The sequence below is a fragment of the Peromyscus eremicus genome, chromosome 1, assembly GCF_949786415.1.
Source record: "Peromyscus eremicus chromosome 1, PerEre_H2_v1, whole genome shotgun sequence".
NCBI lineage: Eukaryota > Metazoa > Chordata > Mammalia > Rodentia > Cricetidae > Peromyscus > Peromyscus eremicus.
The window spans coordinates 130,605,630-130,616,236 of NC_081416.1; the positions used below are offsets into that span (position 1 = coordinate 130,605,630).

Consider the following 10,607-nt stretch of genomic DNA (forward strand, 5'->3'; position numbering starts at 1 on the left):
CCTAGGGTCACATGGCTAGCAAGTATACAGCTAGAATTTAAACTTAGGCAACTAGACACCAGCTTATATTCTGCCTCCCAGCAGCGCTAATGATATTTGAACCTAATAGCAAAATAACCATGGGAACTAATTCAAGCAAAGCCTACAGTTTCTAGCCCTCTCTAAGTGTTCAGACCTAGAAGGAAATTAGCTCAGATCCAGAAAAGGGGGCTGCAGTCAGCTCTCCTGGCCAGTGCCAGACTCAATGGCTACCTTCAGGATCCTGGCCCATACTCCAAGCTCAAAGAAGGTCTACAAGGGAGATGGTTTCCCCAAACACAAAGTGGTACCTAACTAGAATCTAACCTGTCTGCACCAGCCCTGCTTCCCCAATGACAAGACTCGGCCAAGATCTTACCTGGCACCCTCTAAGACAGAAAGATTGTGGAGCCTGCACTAGGTAGTGGAGAGTGGGCTGTTCTGGAGATGGAGAAACTGGGCTCAGAACTTGGCTTTGGACATCATTAGCTGTGAGCACATCCTTCTTGCTTCAGAGCGCCTCAACTCGATGGGGTGGGACACCTGTTTATCATGGCTGCAGATTGTGTAGGATGCTGCTTGCATCATGGTACTTGGGTCTCATTTGTGAGCATTTGCAATGGGATGGATAATGACTTGACAGCTGGGGTTGGAATTATTTGCAGGCAGCTTGGCTCAGATGTCTAGTGGGTGGTCCTGGGTATTCAGCTGGTTCAGCTACAGATGATGGATCTATATGTGGCCTGGGCTTCCTCACAGCATGGAGACCTCTGGGTAGTTAAATTTGTTACATACTAATTCTATTTGTTTTCTAGGGTTGCTTAACAAAACATCACAAACTGGGTGACCTGGAATCATATGAGGGTGTTTAACAGTCACTGAGCAGCTGGGATCCTTCCATCATTGTTTAGAAGGGGGTTATTCAGAAAACTCTCAGATGAGCAATGGATCATAGCACAATGAAGAGGAAACACTTTCACATACTGAGCTACTAAGATTTGGGGCTTATTTGTTACTGCAGCAGGGCCCATCCTATCCTGATTATAACAATCATTCAGTGCTGATCTCTACTGAGATATATAATGTTCAGCCTTAGCTACCAACATACATTTCAAACCTGGCATTTGTTGAAACCACAGAGCTTGCTATTGTCAGTGTCTATGAGATTGAGCGTATCCTCATGCAGCTGCCAGTTTACACAGCCCATCTGGCCACAGGTGACTGCATCTTCTTGTTGTGTGGTAATGAAGGCCCACTGCCTTCCGTGTTCTACTCAGGCCATATTCATCTCAGGGGAACAGAGAGTGAGGGCTCTCCACCCAGTGTCTGCAGGATTATAGGAGACCCTGACAAGGCTTCATCATTCTGCTTGACTTGCACCCAGGTCTCTTCAACTGCTTCTCCATCAGGCATCTGATGAAATTTTCCCCCTACCTTTAGGTTTCTCCAAACTCATCTAGAGGGCTCTTTCTTTTCCTTAGAACCTGACCTGTCTTGGCAGGACAGAGAACAGCAGCCTTCTGCCAGCCATTCTTCCCCCTGAGCCTCAGCAAGCTGGGTCTGTCTACATGGTACACTGCCCCCCCCACCCCCCCCTTTTTTTTTTTTTTGAGATGGATTTTTCTGTGTAGCATTGGCTGTCCTGGAACTCTCTCTGTAGACCAGGCTGGCCTCAAACTCACAGAGATTCACCTGGCTCTGCCTCCCGAGTGCTGGGATTAAAGGTGTGCACAATCACTGCCCAGCTCTTCTCATTTTTTTGAGAAATAAACCTTATGCCCCAACTTAGTTTCTCTCTGAAATTCAGTAAATCTTTTTTTTCTTTTCTCTCTCAAAAAAGTCCAATTTTTGTACAGAAAAAAACCCAGATTCCTAAGATTACTTTTCTCCTCTGTGATTTAAAAACGGATTTTGAAAATCCAAAGCCAAAAGTTGGAGTCATTGGTCCATGTTTATATTTTACATCTTCTCATCTGCAGGGAAAGGAGATTTTTGGAAGAATCGGGGCAATACAGAAAGTTTGCAAGGGGTGGATAGAGAATCTTGAACATTTCTTTCTGAGTATGGTTATGCATAAAACTAGAGGACACTTGCATCATGCTGAGGTGTCTCACCTCGCTCCCTACTCACAGCACCCTGATGTAGAGATCAAATGTCTACTTTGATGGAGAAAGGGATTTAGGAAGGCGCTGCGCCTTGCCCAGGTTCAATGGCAATGCTTAGGCCTGGTGACTGTGGTCTCTCTCTAGGGCATGTGTCGGCACAGCTAGAAAAGGGAACCTCCAAATGCATGGAGCCTATGCAAGCTGGGGTGAGTTCCATGAGGGAGGCCACGCCTAGCATGGAATCAGAGTGTTTATGAAGAGCCCCTGGTGCATATTCAAAAGGAGAGACAAGAGTGTAGACACTGTGCTGCCCTGGGCTGCAGCCCTGGGTTCCAGAATCTGGCGAATGAGCGAATGGAGAAGCATAAGCAGGGTGTGCTCTCTGAGAACTCACTGTGAGGCTAAGAAAATCCATTTCATAAACAGGGAAAGTCAGCGATCAGATTAAGCACTAACAGAACTCAGCAAGCAGGGCTACAGCCAGGGCAGATACCAGCCTGTGGGGGAGACCACCGTGATGTCTGAAGCGTCACCCATCTGAGGTGTCTGTCTCAAGAGTGGTCTCTGTGTGGCTTCACAGAAACCCTCCGGTCTTGGAGCTCAGTTTTCTGCTGGTAGCTGATGTGAGAACTGCTCCAAGGCAAGACTAACTTCGTTGGGGAAAATGCATTTTTAAGCAAATTAGGACAAGGAGAGAGACTGAAGGGTGTGCCCAAATCTCGTGAGATTGTTGCCCCAGAAAGGGGATTGAGAATTTCCCCATGGAGAAAAGCCAGCCTCTGGTGGAGACCCAAGGCCCTTGTCAGAGGTGGAAACGAAAGCAGAGCAGAGCAGCAGGCACCTCAGGGAAGAATCTTTTGCCAAGTGAAAATAATGTGCACTGTACGATGGCCCTTCGCCAGGCACCACTGACGCCTCGAGGAGCCATAAAACGCCTGGGTAGAGTGGGCTTCTTGTAGCAACACTGGAGATCACAGGACTTCTCATTCCTGCTTAGAGGAAGCTGACATGGTCAGATGTGTGCTGTGCTTGGCTCCTGGAACCTGCCGCGCCCTGAACAGTTGTTCTCTCTGAAGGGGCTCGGGACTGGAGGGGAGCTGGAGCAGAGGCACTAAATCAGAGTCTCGATGGATGGGCTTTTATTTTTCACTCCAATTCTAGGCTTATTCAACACAATCCTTTCACTTTACCCAAGTGCAAACACAGCCTTATCTAAAATGCTACCGAGTTATAAAACGCAAAACGAATTTTACAGTACCGGCTGCACATTAAAGCAAAGAGAAGCAAAGAGTAATTGCCAGGCTGAGCCATGAATGGTGATGGTGGGGACCGGGGGTAGGTTCCACAAGGACCCTGGAGAACTGGCTCACCGATTTCAGAGAGTGACAGAGACATGGGGACAGGGAAAAACAACCTTTTATGGGGTGGAGGAGCCCTTCAAAGGTGTTTAACCCTAGAACTTGAAGAGAACTCAGCAGGGTACATGGTCAGGCCTAACAGCACAGCTGCTTGGTCCCCTTTCTGCAGATGTGGCCCAGCAACAGCAAAGGCATGACTGGGTTGCCTGACTGGTGCTAGGTCATCTGTGGAAAACAGTGTGATGCCATATGGAGGCTCGCTTGTCCCAGCTGGCTCTGCTACCAGCCAGACTCTCAAGAACTGGGAAGGGTAAACTTTCTGGCCAGAAAACTACAGGGCGCATTCCTGAATCAACAGTACCTCTGCAGCCAGACTCCTCCTGCAGAGGAAATATCTCAACTGCTCTCTTCAAAGCCTGTCCCCGATAAAGGATCCTTCCCTACAGATCCTCATCTGTCTAGAGAAATGACAAAACTGAGCAGGAGGAACTTAAGTTACAGAGGTATGCATCGATGTTCCTGCTTGTGGGGAGGATCTGGAGCTGGAGGGGCTCCTGTGGTGGGGAGATCAGGAGATGGAGACCTCATCATCATTCGTGAGGGTGGCCTGCACCACATGGGGAGCTGTGGAAGCATTCTCCTGGGTGGGTTGAACGGCCGAGGTGTGGCGGAGGCCAGGGTAGGGGTGTGGGGGCACAACACGGCGGTAGCCACGCTCTCTTGGCCGTCAATTGCCTTCCATCCATGTGTCTCCGCTTCATCTGGGTTCTCAAATTCCACATATGCATAGCCTTTGGATAGATGAGGATGCATCTTTTCTACAGGCATGTCAATCGTTTTTATTTTCCCATACGTGGAAAATCACATTCCTGGGGAGCCCCCCAGTGTGCAGTTGGGTGAGGTGAGGTGAAGGGCCCCACCCTTTCCTCTCCTTTTCATCTCTTTTAGGTGGTTTAGATTTGGGGCACCACGCTGCCTGTTGTCATGCCTATGCTCAGGGAGCCGAGGAACTACCAGAACTGGAGCTTTGGAATGTGCTGGAGCTTCCTGAGTGACTGGATGCAGAGGAGGAGCTAGAACCACTGCTTGAACTATGCTGGTGCTGGAGCCTTAGCTGGAGGCTGAGCTGGACCGAGACCTCTTCCCCAGGCTGCCACCACCTTTGGCTCTTCTCAGGCCCAGAGGCCAGTGCAACCAGGATGAATGGATTTAACCGCTAGTTCACCAGTACAGGATCTAAGCCATTGGAGCAGATGCACGGCATAGATGATATAATTCTCCCAGGCTACACCCATAGCAGACACTGCCAATGGATTGCCACAGTCTTTCTTAGGGAAGCCAGACTCTGAATCCTCCTCAACATTGTTCTCCAGGCAGCCACGACCAACGGAGCGTTGGTTGAGATTAAACCAACCTTCCTGGGCTGTCACAAGAATGCCATGGACAGACCACCCATAAGCCAGAGATGGCCTGGAGATAATGGTGTGCTGTTTATGTTTTCCTCACAGAAAGTTTTAAAAGGTTTGACATTTCAAAATTGGTAATGTTAAGTAAACATCCAGATGCCCAGCTTCTCTTGAAATATTGGGGTGACTGATGCTTTGAGGTCATAATTGTGTTCCATGTGGCCCTTGCAGGCATTGGGGGTTGGTTCCTGTATCTGCTTCTCTGCCTGAGCCATCTGAACATAGCAGGAGCTCCCTGAATTCTGCCTGAGTTAGGATCCCCCTTTTGCTACATAGGTGCCATGTGACTTTGAAAATGCCCTGTGTCTCTTTCCCTGGCCTTAAGCTTGCTCCTCTGTACACATGGATATAATAGAACTTACTTCCTGAGCAGATGCAAAGATTAAATTAATTAGAACAATGCCCCACACAGGAATCATCCAAGTATGCAGAACTAGCAATGCATGTTCCCATAAACATTCTAGACACTTTCTAGAATGTTGCTCTAAGTCCTGCCTCACAGGTAAGACAATGAGGCAGGGAAGGGGCAGGGTGGTATCTCCAATCATCCAGACAGGCAGAGGCACTGCATGGTCCTTGCTGGGTGAGAGTCTCTACACCTCACCCCAGAACTTAAAAGTGGACCAGAGATAAGTATCTACACCCTCGTATATGTTGAGCGAAGGCACAGATTTGATCTCTAGGGAAGGAAAGAAAATTCTTGTCTGGCCTTCCTGTTTCAGGAATTTAAAGAATGGAGCTAGTTAGAGCAGACATGCTTGCCTGATGTGCGTACTCGAAGCTATAGTCTGAGGGGCCAAGGCCTCTCTAATGAGAACCAATCTCTCTCTCCTCCCTCCCACATATTCTCAGGTATTCTAGGCTGGCCTCAAATTCAGTATAGAGCCAAGGATGCTCTTGGACTTCTGAGCCTTCTGTCCACCTCCCAAGTGCCAAGATCACAGATATGCACACCACACTGATAGATGCAGTCTTCAAGATCAAACCCTATGCCTCATGCTTGCCAGACAAGCACTCTACTGACTGAGGCACACCCATAGGCCTCTAATGCCCTACTTTAAAGGGGGGACATTCTTAAAGACATATGAAGGAGTTGTTTGATGTGACAAGAAGTATTCGAGAAGAAGGCTCCATTTTGCTGGTAGTTTAAGAAGGGACATAATCTATCACCCCAAGGGAGACATTGGAGCAGGCCTGTGAGGTGGCTGGTCACATAACATCTGCAATCAGGAAGAAGAGAGAGGTCAAGGAGGGGGTCTGCCCCCAAGGATCCACTTCCTTCCGCTAGCTCCTGTCTCAAGGCCTATGACCCCTGGAGACGGAGTATTCAAACATGTGAGACTCTTAAGGACATTGTATCTTCAAAGCACAATAGAAAAAAAAAAAGTAAAAATAAACAGGCAAAAGCCCCCAGCTACTTTCAGCATCACCAACACCATCCACTTCCTCCCCATCCCCCACTTGCCAGCTCCCTGGCCTTCCTAGTGACAAAGGCTAACCACACTCACGTTGAACTCTCTCTTGACCTCTAAAGCAGCCTATCCGAGGCCCACCCCATCCAGGAATAACCAACTGCCCCTATGTGATTCCTGCCTCTCCTAGGAAATCCATTGCTGGGGCCCAGAGTGTCCACACTGGCCCCGAGATCACAGCGGAGATTGTTGGTGGGGACGTACACAGGGCAGGGACATGGGGTTGGTGGCAGAGGATGGACCAGTGGGCAGGGCATCGGATGGACATGAGAGTCAGAGAAGGGAAGGAGCGTTAGGAGAAAGAAGCAAACCTCCGGGCCGTAGGGACCCGAGCCTGCCTACCTCAGAACCGTGGGCATCGCCCCTCTCTTCTTCATAGAAACAAAGGTGTCGCTGGTCAAAACTCGGGTCACCAGGTCTTCGGTCCCCTCTCCAGTGGGTCCAGCCATGTCTTAGCAGATTTTGCAAGGATGAGGCTTGGATACACCAATGCCTTTGCCCAAATCCCCACTCCCAGAACAGGCTCTAAAGGCCATCTCTGTATCATGAGTATATGCGAGGCTGGGACCCAAGAAGTGAGGGGCAGTAGCAAAGTCAACGGAGGATGTAAAAGATAGAGCCAGCACAGAAGAGGGCAAGGGCTCCAGCGGGGAAGGGCTTGGGGAAGGAGGGGTGCCATTTTGTCCTTTCTGCCTTGAGGGTGGGAGAAAAGAGAAAGGGGGGCCAACACCAGTGTCGCGGGGTCCAGGGGCATGCTCGTGTCTGAGATTTCTGAGAAAACGTGAGCGAAGCAGAGTCCATCTCTGACTCAATTTTTGTCTGTAGAATTGTGCTACTTTGGACTCATCAGTACTCCCGGCCTGAACCATGTGAACCTCTGACCTCCACAACACGGCTGAAGGCCAAAGGGACGTGGAGAGACGCTCCAGGAGGATGGAGAGCAAGAACAGACAAGCTAGGAGGACTCACACTAGTCATACCCGGCCGTGCCTTCAAAGAGCCCCAGCTGGTCAAGGGCAGAGAAGCGTTGGGAACACAGATGTGAAGCCCATAGATGCTCTGAGCTCTCAAATCCCTGGCACCATTCCCAGGTGCCACGGGGGCCAATTTCCTCAGACTGGCAGCAGACACCCAGCCCAACACCCCCTCCCCCCAACAGGGGCTGGCTGTATGGTTGAACTGCTCTGAGGTCACCTAGGTAACCACAGACTTGCCCTTATCCTCTGTCCCCTGTTATTGGTGGCAGGAGGAGTGTGTAATGTCCAAATGTTTTTCCTGGAGCAGGAAAAAGTGGGTAAGTTGGGTAAAGGGGAGGTGGCAGAGAGAGCAGGCGTTTGGGAAGTGGTCTGCACATTCTGGAGGTGAATGGCTTTCCAAGGCCCTGGGCGGGCCTGTCGGCAGTGACTACATGTGCGTGTGGCATCATGCCCAGGGAAGAAGTACGAAGGAGTTTCCTCCACAGAGTTGTGACTACTGCTTCTGGGCCCCACCCAGATCTGAAGCAAACAGCTGCAGGAGCCAAGGAAAACTTGCTGGCATTGACTCCCAGAGGGGACGAGACGAAATCTCTTGGGCCTAGGTATTGGTAGTGGGTATAAAATTCATAAGACTCGGATGTGCAGAAATGTAACCTTCTTTAATTTCTACTAAACTTCCTTTGCTGAAGAATCCTGTTTTGACTTGTCAGTCTAGGAGGGCAGGTCATACTGTAGTTACAAGTCTGACCACTGTGGGCAAACTCAGAGTCTTTGAAGAAATGCTGTCTCTTCATAGAGCATAGCAGTGCCCATGTACCCATCTGAGAAAGGGGCTGGGTGTTTCACAGGATGTGACACACTGGCCTTCTTTGGATGGTGGGGTACAAGTTTAGCACCTTGCATTCTGGGATTCCCAACCTAGTGAGGTCCCTATCCTTCCCCCTCCAGTGACTGAGGTACACAGTCTACACACTCTTGACTCTTTCATTTCACCCCTCTCTGATCCCCAGAACCCACACTTTAAAAAGCCGGGTGTGGTGGCACACATCTGTAATCCAGTTGCTGGGGAGGCGGACCAGGATGGATCCCTGGGTCTTGCTGATGTCCCAAGAGGTCATACACGGTGGTGGTGGGTCTGAGCCCATGAAGATATCCGGACTCTAATCCTGGAGCCTTTGCATATGTTACAAAGGGAACAGTAAAGAAATGGTTGAGTCAAGAGTCGTTAAGCACAGAGATTGTCCTGGGCTATACAAGTGTCTGTATACAGAGGGCAGCTCCATTTCCCTGCTTTTTTACATGTCTCAACCATTTTTCACGTACGTTGGACATTTGGCATAAAAGAATTCTACAGGGTGCAGAAGAAAGTTCACTCCCCACATCCCCACCCCCACCCCACCCCCGGATGTAGACCTGAGCTCCTCAATCCATGAGGAATGGATCTGGGTTGGGGTAAGCTTCAGGTTTCCACGCACCCTCCCCTTGCCTATTTCTAGTCCTCAGTGTGACTTTTCCGGGCGCTCTACTGGAAGCCAAGCAAACCTCTGCCTCTTTAGCCCAGAGAGGGGTCTTCTTCGTCACATCTTTTGGCTTATCAGGTTTCCCCCACATCTGAATCCCTCCAAGGTCTTTGCAAATAAGATTTTCTTGATGCATCTCTCTTTTCTCTCCTTGCTGTAGCATTGAGTGGTATTGCAGCTGCCTTCTACTCCTTATCAGAAGTGAAAGTCCTTTCCTCTGCCCTTCAAATCAGCAACAGGTGAAAACAGAAAAAGCACATAAAGGGTAGTAGCCCCTCAAAAAAAAAAAATGAAGAGCCTTTATTTTGGGGTCTCCCGGAAGGTCCAATAAAGCATTCTTCTTCTCCCCTCAGATTCTGAAGCAGATGAAAAGTGCTTAATAAGTAATAAGGCAGATAGGACTCTAGCTGCCACTTCATTATGGACAAGTGTCTTCCCAGGTCTGAAGGCTTGAAGTCCAGGGTCAAGTTGGTCCTGGTCAGGTTCTGAGAGTATCCTCTTTGGGGTTACAGGCCGCCAGTGTCTCACTGCATGACCACGTGGTAGACAGGGGATAAGGCAGCCCACAGGGCTTGTGTTAGCATGCAGACTTAACCCTCATGGCCCAGTCACCTCCTGTCCTGGTTAGGATTTTGTCAACTTCACACAAGCTAGAGTCATCCAGGAGGAAGGAACTCAGTTGAGAAAATGCCTTCATTAGATTGCTTATAGGGGCATTTTCTTGATAATGATTGATGTGGGAGGGCTCAGCCTATCAGGGGATGTGTGCCAACCCTAAGGGGTGGTCCTGGGTAGTTTGAGAAAGGTAGCTGAGCAAAGTATGGGGAGCAAGCTAGTAAGTAGCAAGCTAGTAAGCACCATGATCTCTGTTTTGGTTCCCGCCTCCAGGTTCCTGCCTTGAGGTCCTGCTCTGACCTCAAGTCATTTTGGCCATAGCGTTTACCAGAACAAGAGAAAGAGTAACTAAGACACTTCCCAAAGTCCAGATTAAATGCCACCACTATGGACTTTAGGATCTCAACACACAAATTAAGGAGTAGGATTCAAGCATCAGGCTTTTTATCTGTGGTCAATACCTTTTATAATATCAGAACTAAAAGTTTAATGCTGAACTCAATTCTGGAACTAGTAAGCTTAAGATGTGGAGTGGGCCGCTCTAACAGAGGCAATTCACGGAGGGCTTTCTAAACTATCTACCAGAAAGCCGAGGAAGAGGTTGATTGTGTGAGAATATGGAAAGAGGAAGTACAAGGACAGGAGGATTGTCCCACTGTGGTGAATCTGGGGGGATTTTAGCTGGAGCCTCTTTGAGAGTGAGGGAGCAGGGTGGAAGTGAAGGAGGGCAGGGGCAGAAATGAAAGGGGGTGGAGCATCGAAGAGCCTGAGAGCGAGGCTGGGCTGTGTTGACTGCCAGCTACCACGGGACCGGAGCTAGAAGGCACAGAGCTGGGAGGTAGGTCTTGAGATTTTAGGCCTTGACCCCACAGCCATGGCCTGGGTGCATCTTCCAGACAGTCAGCTCTCAGTTCCCATAAGCAACCATAGTCGTCTCTTCATCATCTTTAAGGAAGACAGGCATGACTTCCGGGCATGACTTCCGGGTCTCTCTGTGTAACCCTGCCCACTTTCCCAGCCTCCGCTCTCATCATCCCACTTGGTTTCCATCCCACCTTTGGTATCACTTCATGACT

General features: G+C 49.4%; 1 pseudogene; it reads right to left on the reverse strand.

Moving 5' to 3' along the window:
* Positions 1-3,976: 3,976 nt before the first annotated feature.
* LOC131917744 (RNA-binding protein with serine-rich domain 1-like) lies at positions 3,977-6,868 on the reverse strand (annotated as a pseudogene).
* Positions 6,869-10,607: the final 3,739 nt, after the last annotated feature.